This window comes from Anabrus simplex, chromosome 1, assembly GCF_040414725.1.
Source record: "Anabrus simplex isolate iqAnaSimp1 chromosome 1, ASM4041472v1, whole genome shotgun sequence".
NCBI classification, from domain to species: domain Eukaryota; kingdom Metazoa; phylum Arthropoda; class Insecta; order Orthoptera; family Tettigoniidae; genus Anabrus; species Anabrus simplex.
The window spans coordinates 1,348,688,074-1,348,706,511 of NC_090265.1; the positions used below are offsets into that span (position 1 = coordinate 1,348,688,074).

The 18,438-nt window shown below is 40.7% G+C and overlaps 1 protein-coding gene across 1 annotated transcript in view; it reads left to right on the forward strand.

Moving 5' to 3' along the window:
* The first annotated feature begins 5,608 nt into the window (after nucleotides 1-5,608).
* LOC136858336 (lachesin) overlaps nucleotides 5,609-18,438 on the forward strand; it is a 1,056,232-nt gene continuing 1,043,402 nt past the window's right edge. The window contains exon 1 of the mRNA XM_067137802.2: nucleotides 5,609-5,714. The gene's annotated coding sequence lies outside the window, so the exon portion shown is untranslated. The remainder of the gene's footprint in view (nucleotides 5,715-18,438) is intronic.

Here is an 18,438-nt window from a genome sequence, read left to right on the forward strand (position 1 = left end):
AGAGTACACTCAAAGGTAAATGGAATAATACTCGAATTGAAACCAGACCCATTCAACCACGCTCCGGGCTACCACTCTGTACCCTTGCATAGTTTAGCTAACATTCCCACACAGGAGAAGGAAAGGGGAAAAGCGCACGGCCCCGGGCCTGGTTCAAGAGAACATTCCTTTCAGAAAATAAATACATTTATTATAAATGCAATCCCCTTAGTGGGTTTTCCCTTAGCGTGATAACACGTGCAATTAATATAGCCTCAGGCTGTGAAACAAATAAATGCTGGGCCTTAAGCCCAAAAATGTAATATAAAACTACAACGAAGACATTAAGAGAAGTTTCAACTCTCCAATGCTGCCCGCAATTTTAAAATCACCCCGTGCACACAGTGACAGAGAATGAACAAGTTTCAATTCATCATCTTGAACCAACTAACCACGGAGGTGGCAGCAAATTTTCAAAGTGCCTGGACGTATACGATTACTTAAAAGGCACTGGATTACAATTGTCTCGTATAACTGAACATTTCACAAATCAAATAGCGACATCCTCCCTTCGTTCCAACCCGCGCTGATACGCCAATCTTTATTTAGTTAATGCTTACCTCCACACCGTGGGCAGAGAAGGGTTCGAGACCCGAGCGAAAAGCAGCCGCTGGCACTTAAGGCACAGATAATACCCCAGGCCGCTGGCTACAAGTCAAGTCCCTGACCCCCGTGCGTAGCTCGACACAGGCGAGCGAGCGGCAGACGGGAGGGAGGGGAGGAAAGCCAGCCCCATACGCTGGATAAGAGGGGAATGCACTTGCCATAGTAACATGCAACAGCGCGGCGGAAGGAAGAATATCAAACTTTTGAAATACGCCCGAAGAAGGTTCTAATTAGACACAGATATAAATAATAAACCGTAAAAGGCCAAACATAGCAAATAAATAAAAAAACAAACGTCAATGTTGAGGGCGCTACCAGGCAGCTAACATAGCCCGAAGGGGGGAGGAGGAAGTGCCTAAAACATATGGTACAATCAGCATGATGTTTTCTCTTTCAGAAATAACGTAAAATTCCATCTGTATACAAGAGGCGACCAGGAAGTCGAAAATATTGCGACTATAGTCCCCAACAACTTGATGCATGCCTACAGACAATGAAGTCAGGTAGTATGTCCCAATGAATGGTTTCGGCGCATTTTGGAATCGCCAGAAGCTCCACCTGGAAGAAGCATCTGCCCTAGTGACATTCAGGAGGCTGATTCTGCCACATGTGAAACACGGGCACAACCATCAAAAAGAAAATACCGGCCGAAACGACCTGTTTTATCCAGTTCCTCTTCAGGAAACAGACTACCAGAAATCAGCTTTGATGAAGAGGAAATGGGTGAAACTACCACCTCTCTGAATCCAATAGATGCACCGGAAGAATTTCTTCCATGCTCGTCGTCAGGAGAGCGTCCTAGAGAGCTTATGCACTTGGTTCAGACAGAGGACTGTGTTATGGTAGCGTAGCAACAACAGCAATATCCTGGAATTATTTTGTCCATGAACAATGAAGGAGCAGAAGTTGGAGTGTATGGAGAAGGTGAAGAAGTGTTGGAAGGACACATTATCTTACAAATGGAATGTCAAGATGATGATTTACCTCCCAAAACGAGTCGGACGAGGCTGCTTTTCAGTGACTGAACTCATTCCGTAAGCTTATCAACATTAAAGTGTTTCTTGGACTAACGAATTAAGTGCTTGTAGAAAAATGTAAGCAATGGACATTTCTCGCAAAATATACAAAATGTGTGAGTATTGTTGTACCGTTCAATAAATGCTGTTTTCTCTCCTGTTCTCAGTTTATGCTTTACCTAAATATGCGGTTCTTCAGTCTAACATTGTTCCAAACACGCAAAAGCAGCTTTTGATGTACAAAAAGATGCATGGGTCAAAGTAACCCAAAATAAGGTTAACTTTAGCCCACTGTTTCAAAAATTCATTGTTCAACCTATATGGAGAAATATTAGTACTAAACTGCTTAGGAATGTTCCCTAGTTCCCAGTTTATCTGTAAAGAATATTAAATACAGAAATCTCTTACAATAAGGTCCGATTCACGAAGCAAAGTATTATTGGGCCAGAGTAACCCATGTTTATGGTACAGATTTCTCCACACGGTTATGAGCGTATTAAGGGGATGTAGTAAGGATGCAAAGGGGAGGGCGTATAAGTCTCTGGCAAGACCCCAGTGTATGGGGTCGTCACCAGGACTACTTGATACGAGAACTGGAAATGAAAAAATGAAATGTCGTATGGCTTTTAGTGCCGGGATATCCCAGGACGGGTTCGGCTCGCCAGGTGCAGGTCTTTCTATTTGACACCCCTAGGCGACCTGCGCGTCGTGATGAGGATGAAATGATGATGAAGACAACACATACACCCAGCCCCCGTGCCATTGGAATTAACCAATTAAGGTTAAAATCCCCGACCCGGCCCGGAATCGAAACCTGGACCCTCTGAACCGAACGCCAGTACGCTGACCGTTCAGCCAACGAGTCGGACAGAACTGGAAATGATTCAAAGGAAAGCAGCACGATTTGTTCTGGGTGTTTTCCGACAAAGGGGTAATGTTACGAAAATGTACATACTTTGGACTGGGAAGACTTGGGAGTAAGGAGACGAGATGCTGTGTGGTATGTTTCGAACTGTCAGTGGTGAGTTCGCGTGGAATGATATAAGTAGACGAATAAGGTTGAGTGGTGTTTTAAAGTAGGAAAGAAGTATGAAAGTAAAGTTGGAATTCAAGGGGAAATTGGGACGAATATTCGTTTGTAGGAAGAGGAGTTAGGGATTGATTGATTGATTGATTGATTGATTGATTGATTGATTGATTGATTGATTGATTGATTGATTGATTGATTGATTGATTGATTGATTGATTGATTGATTGACAGGCAGGATATATCGTGGGTGTTATTCTACTGCACCCACCCAGGAGATCGATAAATTGATTGATTGTTTGATTGATGGATTGATTGATCAGTGGCTTATGCTGGGATGAAGACGTGGGCTACCAGTACACTTGGGTTAGCCCTTTTCGTACGTAGGTTTACTGAACGTCAATTCTTCAGCGTTTCGAGCTGCAGCCAACAGTCAATGGAGAAGCCTGTTGTGTTGTGAAATTTGCTTCACAAGCTACTGCCCTGGCCTCTGCTGCTGCCAATACTCAACCCCTGATCAGTGGAGGTGGTGGCCGAAGGTTTAACAAATTAAAGTCCGACTTTTGGCTAAATGGATAGAATGCTTGCCTTTGGTCCGATGGCTCTGGATCAATTTTCAGAATCAACCCCCTCATACTGTTAAATCACCTGGCTGGGGGACTGGGTGTTTATGACGTCTTTGTCATTCATTTTATCCTCATTAGAATACCACCAACCCTACATAGATGCCATGCATTATTATTATTATTATTATTATTATTATTATTATTATTATTATTATTATTATTATTATTATTATTATTATTATTATTAAATACAAATGCCGAATTTTACAGCGGTCGTACCCATCGTTCACTGGTTTATTAATTTCCTCGGGAGATCAGTGGTGGTGTCTGACCCATGATCACGGGTTCGATTCCAACCAACAAAAGAGAACCTGAAAGATTGATTTTCACTTTAGCAGTTGTAGCCTACCTATAAAAATAAAACTATATCGCTCCTATAACAGCAGCCTTGCAGTGTCTTCCTACGAGGATGTAGAAGGAAACGAGAGTGAAATACCAGCACTCCGTTACCTATATGACTAAGTCAGAAGTATGACATGAGGAAGTATATACGATGAGTGCCGATCTGACGGACCGAAGCCTAGCACACCTATCCACCCTATTCCCACTACTAACCGATATACAGCAGCAAGCCGCTATGGGTAAGTAGAGGAAAGAGGGACGAGAATCTGGGCTGCGATATCAGTCTCCTATGCGTAGCTCTCAGAAATACGTGCGACGTTTTTCCTCACTGCTTTCAAGTTTTGAAAATGGAACAATGTGTCAGATGCTTATTTTATTATGTACTTTAGACTTCCATCGTTCTCAACTGAGGTTTGGGCTTCACCGATAGCCTTGGTTGCCCTCAGCATACGCCATTGACCAAGATGAATTGAATCCCCAGCATTGAATATGAGATTTTCTAATGAAATATTCATGTCCTTAAGATTTTACTTCCACGAATGCTATGTCTACGATACCAACTCTCACATAAATGTCTCTCTCTTGCACCTGGAATCGAAAATTCTTGGCTTATGAACTCCGAAAGCGTTACGTGAGAAAAGGTCATATTGTTGACTTCACACCTTCAACACAATAACGCTGCGTGAACAATACCGCGCATCTGACAGTGCTCTTCCTATCCATTATATTCCTTAAGAATGACCACGCCTCCCAGCCACATATGAATATGCAGGCCTTTAGAATAATCTTCGTTGTGTTCATTTGTATCTGTAAATTATCAATGTGATCATTTTTGGAAAACACCCTCTGCACTGCAAAGTACCACTTTATTGGAGAAACAATTTCTTGTAAGAGAAAGAGTTGTAGACGTACCAGAACAACCGAAGGTAAAAGTGAGATCATATCCTACAAAGACAGCATCAATGAAGCCACGGATGTTCTATGGTCTATGTCGATTTTCACTGCCTTCAGAACAATACTGTCTACTTCTCTACCCCTGTTAATGAATGTGGGATTATACCCGTGAAAGATCACACCCTTTTTGATTGGTATTTCACGTTATAGTAATGTGACTGTAAAGATGATATAAACAGTAATATGAAACTATAAGCTTGTTTGCTTCTTAATTTTTATGAACCTTACCGTACCGTACTGTAGCAATGTATGTTTGCATGAGGTATTTACTTAATCCTACAGTATATTGTATTTAATGCTCATTTTATTTTACACGTTATCATGAGAAATTTGACACAGTGAAAATTGTTTTGATGGATTGCACATCCGTAAGTGGCTGGGATGCTTGACCAGTCTTATGGAAAGTACTGGCCAGGGGGAGCATTGTCAGATACGTGGTATTGTTGCCGCAGCGACGATTTTGATACTAAGCTTGTGCTGAGGGAAGGAGGTCAACAATATTTGCTTTTCTCTTCTAGCACTTACAGAGTTCATTAGTCAAGAATGTTCGTTTCGAGATGCAAGAGAGGCACGTTTTGTGTGAAATGGTATCGTAATCATAGCATTGGAATCTGTAGATTCTGTGGAATTGGAATCCTAGAGACGTGAATATTTTATTATAACATGTTAGGGATTTGAATCACTTGGGTAAGAAGCCCTTTGCGATATAACTCAGCTTATTCTAATCTTCTAGTATGGGCAGACTTAATTTATTTTATTTCGGAATGTCGTCAAGCACCTCACTGAACGTTGTATTGTACTCTTACTTGTTCTTCCAGTTTGCTATTTATTATAATCTACCCAAAGGCAATTAAAGGAATCTAGTATTTCTCTGATATATGCCTCTGAGTAGTAATTAGGAAACTAACACAATACAGTAACGAATGATCGTATTGGCTTCTTTAAATTGCAGATCCTGGCATAGACTTGGGCTCAGCAGCGCCACCGCACTCAGTCCCTGGGGATATTGACCCCGATTTCTCCGAGCCCATTAAGAACGTCACTGTCCCGGTGGGGAGAGAGGCCATTCTCAGCTGCCACGTCACAGAACTGGGACATTACAAGGTAAGCAATCTTTTGGTAGTACATAGCTTCAAAGATACTTTAGCATGTAAAACTGGACCCTTCTGAAAGTCTTGGGTTCTGTAACTCTGTATCTAGGTGTTAATATAAGAAATGATCTTCATCGGGCTGAACATATTAACGATCATATTTACACAAAAGATATATCAAATTCAACATACAAAGCTTCTACTCAACGGTAAAGGCATAGTGTCAAACCGTATTGTATACTGACGGCGGGCAAGTAAATAACACTGGTAGCGTTAAATTTTATGACTAGGGTTTTTTTAATTACTACTAATTGCTTACATACTGCAAAGGCACACCACGAACTCAACTTACACTACACGGTACATAGAATTACACTATTTTGCGCGCTCTCTCCGCACTCACTACTCAGTCGCACTAGCTGTTCATTCTGCCACTTATTCGTTATTTTTTTTTGTACCGGTTGGTACACCTATACTCCGCCTATTTGAATGTTCCGCCTTAACTTACCTCTCTACTGGAGAAACCCTGAACTTTAGCAACTGAACTAACTCTACTGTTTATCAGAAGATGTCACTGTGTGTTTTTGATTTGCTTTTGTTTTTCATTGATCAAGAAGTGTGGACATTCTCTAACAGATGTCTCTACCAAAATCTATGATAATGCGCTCTGGTGTGAAGGAATGAACTTTCTTGGATAAATTTTGTACTCATAAGTTTTCTCTTTACTAAATTTTGTTCTGTCATTTGTGGGTTGGCAATATTAATCCTTTCTTTCCGCCTGTTTTGAATGTAGCCAAGCAGGAATTTCTGTAATAAATTTTCGGCCAATCGGGGCTTTCTTCTCCAATTTTGTATGTAACTGTGTACTGTAGCCAATAAAAGTTTGAAGGCGGGTTGTTATCATTCATGAAAGGTCTCGAACTTTCCACGAGGGTATAAAAACTGCTGATTTTCTTGTCTCCGGGCCACTCGTATAACATATTTCTCGGGGTGTGAATATGTAGCAGGGGGCGGGAAGCGCCTCGTTCTTCAGGCAGCGGCTCTTCAACAAGGTAATGGCCTTTTAACATCTTTATTTCTTGCTAGCTCAGCAGTTTAACTCGCGGGGAAAGTTCGAAACCTTTAATATGTAGCCTATATATTTAAATATGTAAGCCTTTTCAATTCTTGCAAAAACTTCACATAACTTGAACTGTAATTCGGGAATAGAGAGTGCTTTACCATCTCGAGCTCCCCTTCATTTTGAAGTTGAGGTGACTACGTTTTCATAACCGTTTCTTCTCTTTCTTAATGTGTTAAAGTTTTCTCATACGAGTCACCTCCCTAGCTTGGGATTAGCCCCTGTGTAATCGGCCTAGCGCCACTTAGGTTTTAAAAGGTGTTTTTAGGAGTGCTAATTCACGCCTCCATTCCTTTTGTGTTTTGGGCCGTTTTTATTAACCTAGTATTTTTCCAGTAAAGCCCAGTAGCTTGGGTAAGAGATACCCCTTTTTAAATTTGTAAGTCGTGCCTGTATGGCATGTGATTGTAAAAGCTAAGGCTTCCCTCAAAGGGCGTGAGTAACTGTGAGCCGGTTTGCTCTTTCATTATTTGATCTCTGAGTGCCCCTTGGAGGCTTAACATGGTAATTAGGAGCAAGTGCTCCTTGGTATGATGGGGTTTTCTGCCCCTTAGTTCAAATTTGTACCTTGGTAAAGTTGAGCTAATAGCTCAAGGATTGTGAAAGTGGGGCTCGAAGCCCAAAAACTTGTAAAAAATCCCTGTACTGGTAAAATTATACTTGTACCTGCCTTTCATTGTTATTTCACCTAGTGGAAAATTGTTTTCTTGGTCTTGGACCGGATGGTTGGTTATTGTTTGACTCGCTGTTTTTGTTGAAGTCTAAAGCTCTTTGTTAAATCTTGTTAAGTTTTGATATTTTTGAAAATATAACCTTTATTGAAATTTTAAATTCATCTTGTGGCCTTGTAGTTAGACCCATTCTAGCCCGCAACTTCTTTCACCTCTGCTGTTCCACAGATACCTCGAAACATTTTTATTCGTTTATACATTATTATTTTTCTCTAGATCTACAGTATTTTCTAGCTTGATGATCCTTGATGGAGAAAAATAACATTGCCAAACCTAGGTATATTCCTTCAACTTCTTATACTCTTCTGAAAACTATAATAATAAAATTACAATAATAACGGAAAACCTAATAGGAACAGTGGACCCTGCACGCAGTGCTAACTGCAAGATAGACCCTGGTGATTACCAGATATTTAGTGGAAACCAGAAAATCGCAAGGCTGCTCACGATAACAGTAATAATATGGATTAACAGGGGTAATAGCTCCCAACGGCTGTGCTAACAGCCGGTTAGAATCTAGTGAAAACCAGCTAATTTAGCGATTGACATAGGAACGTGAGGTTTCTCACGAACCACGCCGTCTCTCCCCCTCTGCCCGGAGTGTGTCAACAAACCCTAAATTTAAACGACTATCCCCAATGATATTGTAATCCTTTGAATCCTAGCCTGTTCTGCTGAAGTTTGCTGACACCCTCATAACTTAAGTCACCCGCTTTGTATGTGTGCAACCTTTAACATTTCAATATGACCACTTCTTTGACCTGGTTGTGTCAGCATGTCTAGCATTACATTGTACACTACATGCTGAGACAACCATAACATTTCGTTTACGCATTCTACTGTCTCGGGAATGTCCTAATTACTGCTACGTTACCAAGTCTGTAAATTATCAACTATTGCGTCACTACGTGACTTGCTATCTCCCTTTCCATCACATTTCCTACATATACTAACCATAATAACATATTAATTTATACCATCACCCAACCTATTAACCACTAAATAAGCTTACCGTATACCACTCATCATTCTACCACTTATAAACTAAAACAATCATGTTGCACACTCATCCACTACTGTCACTTATAGTCTAAGTCAGTTCCACAGTCACTCTCACAGTACTATCGCAGTCCATTAGTTCACAGCTTACGCACCACAGTTGCACAATCCTGTATGTCGTACGCTCTCCGTACACTTACAGCAGACTTCGTTCACAGTCGCTAGCCGACTTCTCTCACCCTACGCCATAGACAAACAGGTTTGCTTATAGCAGCTGGACACGAGAGATGCAATTCATCGGCGAGAAACAGAACGTGCGTCCACTTCACGGGCTGAATATTGCCCTCGTTGCACAAACTCCTCATCACAGACTGAACCTCAAATGGAACTGAACTGCACTCGCCGTCAGTACACACACCCAGCATTCAAATCACTCAACCGTCACTGTCCACTCACTGACCCAGTGCTTCACAGCAACACTCCTCAACTCCAACTGAATTACTGACAGAACTGACTCTGACTGAGCTCAAACTAAACTCCACGGCAGCACTCAAATGCTCCACAGCACCACACTCGCTCAATGGCATTGACTGCTGTACTGAACCTCTGACTGACTGACTGACTGACTGACTGACTGACTGACTGACTGACTGACTGACTGACTGACTGACTGACTGACTGACTGAAATGAACTGAACTCCAGACTCATTTGATCGGCCTTAAATAAGGATTTCAGAACATTCGGGAAGCTGGGTACTGTGAGAACACTCTTAGTCCCCAATTGTCTCAAGCTTTTCAGCAGTTGCTACACACGCCCAGGCAGGAGATTGAAAGATGTCTAAGGGCCTGACAATAAACTGGCGGACACCGTCACAGCATATTATGAGGCAACCAAAATCCTTCTTTCTCCTCAGAATCATATTTTAACAAAGCACTAGGTGTAGAAACAAATTAGGCCTTAAAATTCCTTCATAGCAGACCCCTTGCGTACAGTTCCTATTTTATAAGACGATGAAATGTTATGTTTTATGTTTTGAAATACAGCATTGGCTAATTTAATTGGAATGCAGCTTCGTATGGAATGAAACGAAATGTTCATTTATAAATCAGAAATCATATCCGATAAACAAAGCACGGTTAGTTTCAGAATGCATTGCAATCATCAGGTGACATGAATGCACCTCAAAATCTCCAGTACAGTATATGAGCGGTTGGTGGGTTCAGTTTGGAATTTAGTGGTGTTTAATTCATTGTTCTGGTGGTCTTACTATACTAATGTGCTTTGAATATATCTAATTCTCTTTAAAATATCATTAATGAAATAACAAATTAATTTACTAACTTCATACATACAGTACATTCAGTGTTGAGTAGATGAATTTAAATCATATTTTGACCCAGAGGATGCATTATTATTATTATTATTATTATTATTATTATTATTATTATTATTATTATTATTATTATTATTATTATTCATCTGTTTACCCTCCAGGGTTGGTTTTTCCCTCGGACTCAGTGAGGGATCCCACCTCTACCGCCGCAAATGCAGTGCCTTGGAGCTTTAGACTCTGGCTCGGGGATACAACTGTGGAGGATGACCAGTATCTCGCCCAGGCCTTTTCACCTGCTATGCTGAACAGGGGCCTTTCTCGGGGTATGGGAAAATTTGCCTGGAGGAGAAGTGGTAAACAACGGAAAACCACTTCCAGGATGCCTGAGGAGGGAATCGAATCCCCCTCTACTCAGTTGACCTCCCAAAGCTGAGTGGATCCCATTCCAGCCCTCGTATCACTTTTCAAATTTCGTGGCGGAGCCGGGAATCGAACCCGGCCTCCGGGGATGGGAGCTAATCACACTAACCACTACACCACAGAGGCGGACATTATTATTATTATTATTATTATTATTATTATTATTATTATTATTATTATTATTATTATTATTATTATTATTATTATTATTATTATTATTATTATTATTTCTTGGTCATTCTAAAGAACGCTTAAATACGGTAGACCACAAAGTTCGGACATCATCGGAAACGTGCTTTTTAATACTTAAGTAACTGTAATGAGAGTAGAAGACGCAGTATCTGACAATGCTCGTTCTAACCGTCATTTCCCTTAAGACAGGTCACAGCACTCAGAAAGGTACGGATACACAATCGGTCGGAACAATTGTCGTTGTGCCCATTTTCATCTTCCTATGTGTACAGGAAAATGAACGTCCGACTCGTTGGCTGAATGGTCAGCGTATTGGCCTTCGGTTCAGAGGGTCCCGGGTTCGATTCCAGGCCGGGTGGGGATTTTAACCTTCATTGGTTAATTCCAATGGCTCGGGGGCTGGGTATTTGTGCTGTCCCCAACATTCCTGCAACTCACACACCACACATAACACTATCCTCCACCACAACAACACGCAGTTACATGCATATGGCAGATGCCGGCCACCCTCATCGGAGGGTCTGCCTTACAATGGTTGCACCCAGCTGGAAATAGCCACACGAAATTATAATTATATAGGAAAATGAACCTTACATAGCCTACATTTTTTTTTTTTTTTTTTTTTTTTGCTATTTGCTTGAAGTCGCACCGACACAGATAGATCTTATGGCAACGATGGGACAAGAAAGGGCTAGGAGTGAAAAGGAAGCGGCCGTGGCCTTAATTAAGGTACAGCCTTGGCATTTGCCTGGTGTAAAAATGTGAAACCAAGGAAAATCCTCTTCAGGGCTGCCGAGAGTGGGGTTCGAACCCACTATCTCCCGAATACTGGATACTGGTCGCACTTAAGCGACTGCAGCTATCGAGCTCGGTACATTATTCTGTTGGAGTGAGTCATGCATACATTCATGCACCAGGCCTACGGTACACTGTACGTAAGGTTAATTTTCGGTACGTATAAGCATATGAACATGAACACAACGACCGTTGTTCTGATGAACTGCATATCCGTACGTGGCTGAGAGGCGTGACCAGTCTTAATGATAATAATGGTTGATAAGTGCATTGTCAGATACCCGGTTTCTCACACTTTTTAGATACGCGGTTTCTCACACTTTTTAGAGATATAATAACCAAGCGAGACTTTTCATTCTCACCTTAACAGATCCTACCTCCGTATCTAAACCTGGAACAGCCCGTGTAAAATCAACTGAGGCTAGTCCATGAAGCATGAATTTTTACCATTTGCAGTGAAGAACAAAAATGCATGGGTAGCTTTGGGAATTATAGCTCATATTTACTCCAAATAACAAGCAATATTTCACTAAAATTTATTTAGCCACACTGCCATTAGTGTTAAGAAGGAAGGCATTGCATAATATATGACCACTATCTAAAGTTGACAGCAATTATATGATAGAAAATATTGAAGTGTCGGATATTCGAAATCAGTATACTCACCGCCATTGGAATAAGGTGAGCAGAGGAAAGGGTCACTTAAACTGCTTGGTATAAAATCTACTTACATTCTGGAATAGGACTATATATGTACGAAAATGTTGTCTTGTGCATTTCTCATGTACGTTATCACTATAATTTTCAGAAATATCCGAAGTGAAACATATCACACACACACACACACACACACACACACACACAAGGAGGCGCACAGACAGATGGATATTGGGTCGTTAAAACAAACCCACCTTCAAGATATTTTACAAAACAAGTTATACCGATACCTTCTTCAAATTTAGGATTAAACACTATAATCTGCAATTCTCCACAGGAAAGTATAAATTTACAGTATAGGAGAAGAAATATTCTCTCAGAGCAATGATATTAACTGACAGTCAGCCTGTTGTACCTTAGCCTACCTTCACTTACCTTTCTAACGAATTACCTGTTAATGAATATGACGAGGTGAAGAAGAAATTCCACGGTAAAACTTCAGCCCTTTAGACAAGATTTTTCTAACGTTATAAGTAAGTGGATATTAATGAAATCTTACTTGGAATGCGTCTCACAGTAGAGATGTGTTAATAGCGATGTCCAGGAACCCACCACCCCACCCCAAGAACTACATTTACTTGTATAACCTAATAAAGAGTATTACACACCATTTTCATTGCTGATGTAGCTACTTGCACTCCTAGTGGCCAACGTAAAGTGACACGTGATCTCATTCCCGTCAGTTATGATAATCAAAATCTGTTAACAACCCCAGCACAGTAGGAGCGCCCCTTTGCTTGTCCCTATATTACAGGTTTTCTCCATATCCTATCCTAACCGGCAGCACGTCAATAACCAATCCAGACTAATGGTGCAATAACAATCATCACCACCACATATCGAAACACCATTCACCCATTAGTTCCAAAGTAGAGAGGTTGGCAGCACCGAGCACCGCTTGACAACATCCTTCCCGAGAAGGCCGCGAGGATGCAAACAAACGACAGTCGTTCCGCGCGTCTGAATGTCTTGCTTCCAGGGCTAAAGTATTGATAACTCCACTGATACAAGTAAATGCATGGAACAATTACACGAGCACTGAAGGGTAAGAAATGGGAATAAACTGGACATGGAATTGTACAATCAGAAGAGTAGAAATCAAAACTCTGAGATTTGCCGATTATATTTTTATTTTATCTGTGTCTGCAGAAGATCTGGAGAAATTTTATGAATAAAATACAGTCGACCAAATTGCTGTTTCTTAGAAGAGTGATATGATACTAGCTCATAGAAAAGACGGAAGTTAATATATTATGTATACAGTAAATATATTTATAAAATGGAAAAAATATAAAAATCACGTTTCGAGGATGATGCAGAATAAAGTACCAAAGCTTGCCTTTGATTACAATCCTGGTGGAATAGAGGACGCTTGTCTGTTAATGAAAAATAAAACGAGTAAATAAGTTAGTAAATAAGAAATTAAGTAAATCGATATTCAACCGAAATGAGTGATCAATTTCTATATACATCTTATACATCTGATATTTTCTCCTGAGGCCGATGAATGCGATGTTAGTCTGGTTAAATTAGGAACCATCTTTACTTATGAGAGGTAGTTACGGGTTGCCAAGCAGCGGACTGCAATATTAATTCTTCACATACTTCGTTCAAGTTCACCCGCCTCACTGAATACAATATTTCACCATTTTACTCTGACTCCGATGCTCTTGGACATACCTAAAACAAGGTGACTTCCATTCTCTCAATGTACGGAGGAATGAATCATCAGTCAAAACATGTGCCTTAATTCCATTATCTTCATTTGTTATAAACTGGACTTTCGTTCCAATTTTGACTCTCTGACATATTTCTTAACACAATCATAGTAATGAAAACGAAGATCACCAGAACCTATTCTGTCGCGTGTTTGGGTAAAGAACTCACCATCATCCTGTGCACTATCTCATCAGGTTCTAATACACAGGTCAATTGAGGATGTCCAATCATCAAGGTAATATACACTCATCTCCATGATACCACTCTATTACAATTTTTGTCCAAGGTAAGTAAAACACCATTTTCGGCGCTTGTAAGGTAAATAATTGTTGTTTACATTCCCAGGACGGCTCGTATTCCTTGGATGGTACCTCGTTTAGAACATCTCCTAAGTCAGGTATTTGATTTGTTTTGTTTCAGAGATGATCTTTCTGAAACATATCAGTAAACGTATTTCCATCATTCCTTGATATGTTAGAAGTTGGTTCATCTATTTCGTTCTTGGGGCAAACGTTATGGGAATGTATGTGAAAACTGATTTCGTTACTTCACTCTGGTGTCAAGGAATTCTATTTCTAAAGAGTAAAGCTAAGTTGTTTTTTTTTTTTTTTTTTTGCTATTTGCTTTACGTCGCACCGACACAGATATGTCTTACGGCGACGATGGGATAGGTGTTTTGGAAATTTTTACCTTTTCTTGTAAATATTTGTGTTGGTACATATATCAAACAGTTGAATGTTAATAAATATGGTGTTCGAAGATACATTCCTAACATTGGTCCTCCGGTCTGGATGTAGATTTCAACGGCAAACCTGGCAAGTTTTGGTATTTACAAGGTATCAAAGGATATAATCTAATGAAATACTATTACTTACTGCATCAATTTCGTGAAACATGTTGATTTTTGTGTGTTTTCAACGCATTGCCTTGGACATTTCGATTACGACATCTACCGCAGTGTTTACAAACTAACTTGTGCCAAAGAGAATAAGCGACCTGTACAAAACAACGGATTGCACATCGTTGTAATGACAAGTAGCGTCATCTAGTGTGACATATGAGAACTAATATCCATGGCACGGAAATTCTACACGGTTACATTCGTGCCACATGATTTAGAAGGCGGAAATTAGACGGAATTGACACGTCATAAAGACGACACCAATCATTCGTATTAATCTCTACAAATGCAACATGGATCCCGATACAAAGAGAGCTCTAATGAAGAAAAGATCCGTTCTTAAAGCCGGTTTAACACGCATACAAAGCTTTGTGAGCTCAGAACTTGATACGGCAGACGCAACCTTAATCGAAGTAAAACGGAATAGGCTACTTTCTCTTAAGGAAGATTTCAAATACATTCAAACTGAACTCGAGCTAAATGATGACGAAAATATCGATTCACATATCGATTACCACCAGGAATTCGAAAATAATAGCGACCTTCTGGAAGCTAAGCTTAGAAAGGCTATCATTTCCCAGACTTCACATTTAGCTGACGAAGTACGTTCTCTTTCAACCAATGATGTAGCAAGGCAAATAAAATTGCCAGAAATCAAGCTCCCTACATTTGACGGTACATTAACATCTTGGCTTCATTTCAGGGACACCTTTCAGAACCTGATAGTTAATAACAATGATCTGTCAAATGTTGAGAAGTTTCATTACATGTTATCCTCGCTTAAAGGTGAAGCCAAGGATGCTATTAGGAATATTGGCATTTCAGACTCCAATTTTACTGTAGCTTATGACCTTCTCGTGAGCAGGTATCACTCGCCAAAATTAATAGCTGCTGAATATATTAAACAGATCCTAGAATCACCGGGTAAAGTATGTTCAACCGAAACAGAGATACGCCAACTCGTAAATAAATTCCGAGGTAGCATTGATGCGCTGAACGCACTAGATGCTAAGATAAGCATTCTAGATCTCCTAAATGAGCTCCTACTATCGCGAGTGGATAAGAAATTGAGACTAGAGTTCGAAAATAAACATTCTCATCTCGAAGCTGTAGAGTTTAAAGAACTTGTTAAGTTCTTGGAGAGACGTTGTCAGACATTGCAACTTTGTGCCTCCAACCCCTCTCCCAGTCTATCGCAAAACCATCAGACAAGTTCAAGGTCAAAAATCGCAGCTCAACAGTCATACATTACAACGTCAAGACAATGTTGCATCTGTTCAGATGAACATCAGCTTTATAGGTGCCCAGATTTTCTTAAATTAGATTGTGATGAAAGGTTCAAAGTAGTAAAGGATAAAAATCTATGCAGCAATTGCCTGAGCTCATCCCACACTTGGAAGGCATGTACATCAAAAACATCATGTAGATTATGTAACAAATATCACCACACGTTGTTGCATCATGAGACTGACCATATATCATCTCCTGCAAATCAAAACAACAATCCACAACAATCATCTTATCATTCTCTGAGAAGCACATCCAAGAATCAGATACCTCTGAGTACGGCTTTAGTAAAGATCAAGGACGGTCAGGGAAGATTCCATTTAATTCGTGCCATACTCGACAATGGTTCGCAGAGTAACTTTATATCCGAACACATGGTGCAACAATTGAGACTGAAAAAGAAAAAGACCAGCGCCATAACACTGCATGCTTTTGGTGAACTCACATCCCAAGCAAACACAGCAGTGAATATTGAGGTTCACTCAACAATCAACGATTATCACTTCAACATGGAATGTATTGTTCTTCCCAGAATAACTGGCAATATACCTGTCTCACATATCAATTGCAAGGACTGGAACATTCCACAAGGCATCACTCTCGCTGATCCTGACTTTCACATCCCTCGGGCTACCAATTTACTGATTGGCGCACAATTTTTCTTACAGCTCCTGCAACCCGGAAGAAAAAGCCGACAAGGGTACCCATGCCTACAGAACACACACCTAGGATGGATTCTCAGCGGAGAATATTCACAACTCAATCGAGAAAGGGAAGAGGAGACACCAACCAAATCGCTCTTTATCAGATCTGACCTCAACTTAGAAATACAAATTCAGAAGTTCTGGAGCCTCGAGGAAGTGAACCATGTTACACACTCACCTGAAGAGAAGGAATGTGAAGCCCATTTCAAGGACACCACAAGAAGAGATGAAACTGGGAGATTCATCGTAGAGCTACCCCTTAAGAGAGAGTTGCAACTTGGAAACTCATTGCAGACTGCCAGCCGACGTTTTCATCTATTAGAACGGAAACTACAAACTCAAGACGACCTTCGTAAAAATTACATCACCTTCATGAGAGAGTACCAGACCCTTGGACACATGACGGAACTTCCGTCAGAACCCGTTGAAGGAGAAAGATATTATATGCCTCATCACGCTGTTGTCAAGCATTCTAGCAGCACTACTAAAACAAGAGTCGTATTTGATGGATCAGCAAGGACTGACAACGGTACTGCCTTAAATGATATCTTAATGGTAGGACCTACAATTCAAGAAGATCTTTGCTCAATAGTTATGAGATTCCGCACTCACAACATTGCTTTCACCGCTGATATTGAAAAGATGTACCGCCAGATAATGGTTCATCCTAAACATCGACCTATGGAGAGAACATCCTCAAGATAATCTAAAACCTTATGCTCTTAACACTGTCACATATGGCACGTCTGCAGCATCGTTCCTGTCCACAAGATGTCTCCAGCAATTAGCACTTGAAGAAGCGTCCGAATTCCCGAGAGCGGCCGCGATCCTCAAACGTGACATCTATGTTGATGACTGTCTTTCTGGAGCAGATACTTTAGAAGAAGCCTTGGAGCTGCGAATCGAGTTACAACAGGTTCTCAGTCGTGCAGGGTTTCCTTTGCGAAAATGGTGTTCCAATAGCCCTGAATTACTGAACTCCATCCCAGAAAGCTTACGAGAAACTAAGCACTCGTTAACTGACAACGTTAGTGACATGGTAAAGACATTAGGGTTGACTTGGCATCCATCCACGGACAAGTTTCAAATAAACTGTAACGCAAATTTTCAAGAATTAATGGGTGATACGACGTTCACAAAGAGAATGGTGCTCTCAACGATATCCTCAATTTTCGACCCACTTGGATTTATAAGCCCTGTAGTAATCAGCTTCAAGGTTTTCATGCAACGTCTCGGGCAGGAAAGGTCAGGATGGGATGACCCTTTACCAGTAAATTTACTTGATATTTGGTTGAAATTATATGAGCAGATCCCCACGCTTAATAGCATCAAGGCCCCAAGGTGTGTTCTCGCTGAAGGGAAAATTAAGTCCATAGACATCCATGGTTTCTGCGATGCTTCACATCAAGCTTATGGCGCCTGTATTTACGTGAGGTCTGTGAACAACAATGGTGACGTTCTTATCAGATTGTTATGCGCAAAATCGAGAGTCGCACCTTTAAAGCAAGTCTCAATTCCCCGACTAGAATTGTGTGGTGCCTTACTGCTCTCCCATCTCCTGAAGAAAACACTTGCCTCTCTACAACTGCCATTCACTAAGATACAGCTTTGGACTGACTCGACAATTGTACTAGCATGGTTAAATGCGTGCCCCACTAAATGGAAGACGTTCGTAGCAAATAGGGTTGCAGAAATTCAAGAAATTGCTCCCTCGAATCACTGGTCTCATGTTAAATCACAGGATAACCCAGCAGATCTTGTCTCGCGAGGCATTGAACCAACAGACATGAAGAACAACATGCTGTGGTGGCACGGTCC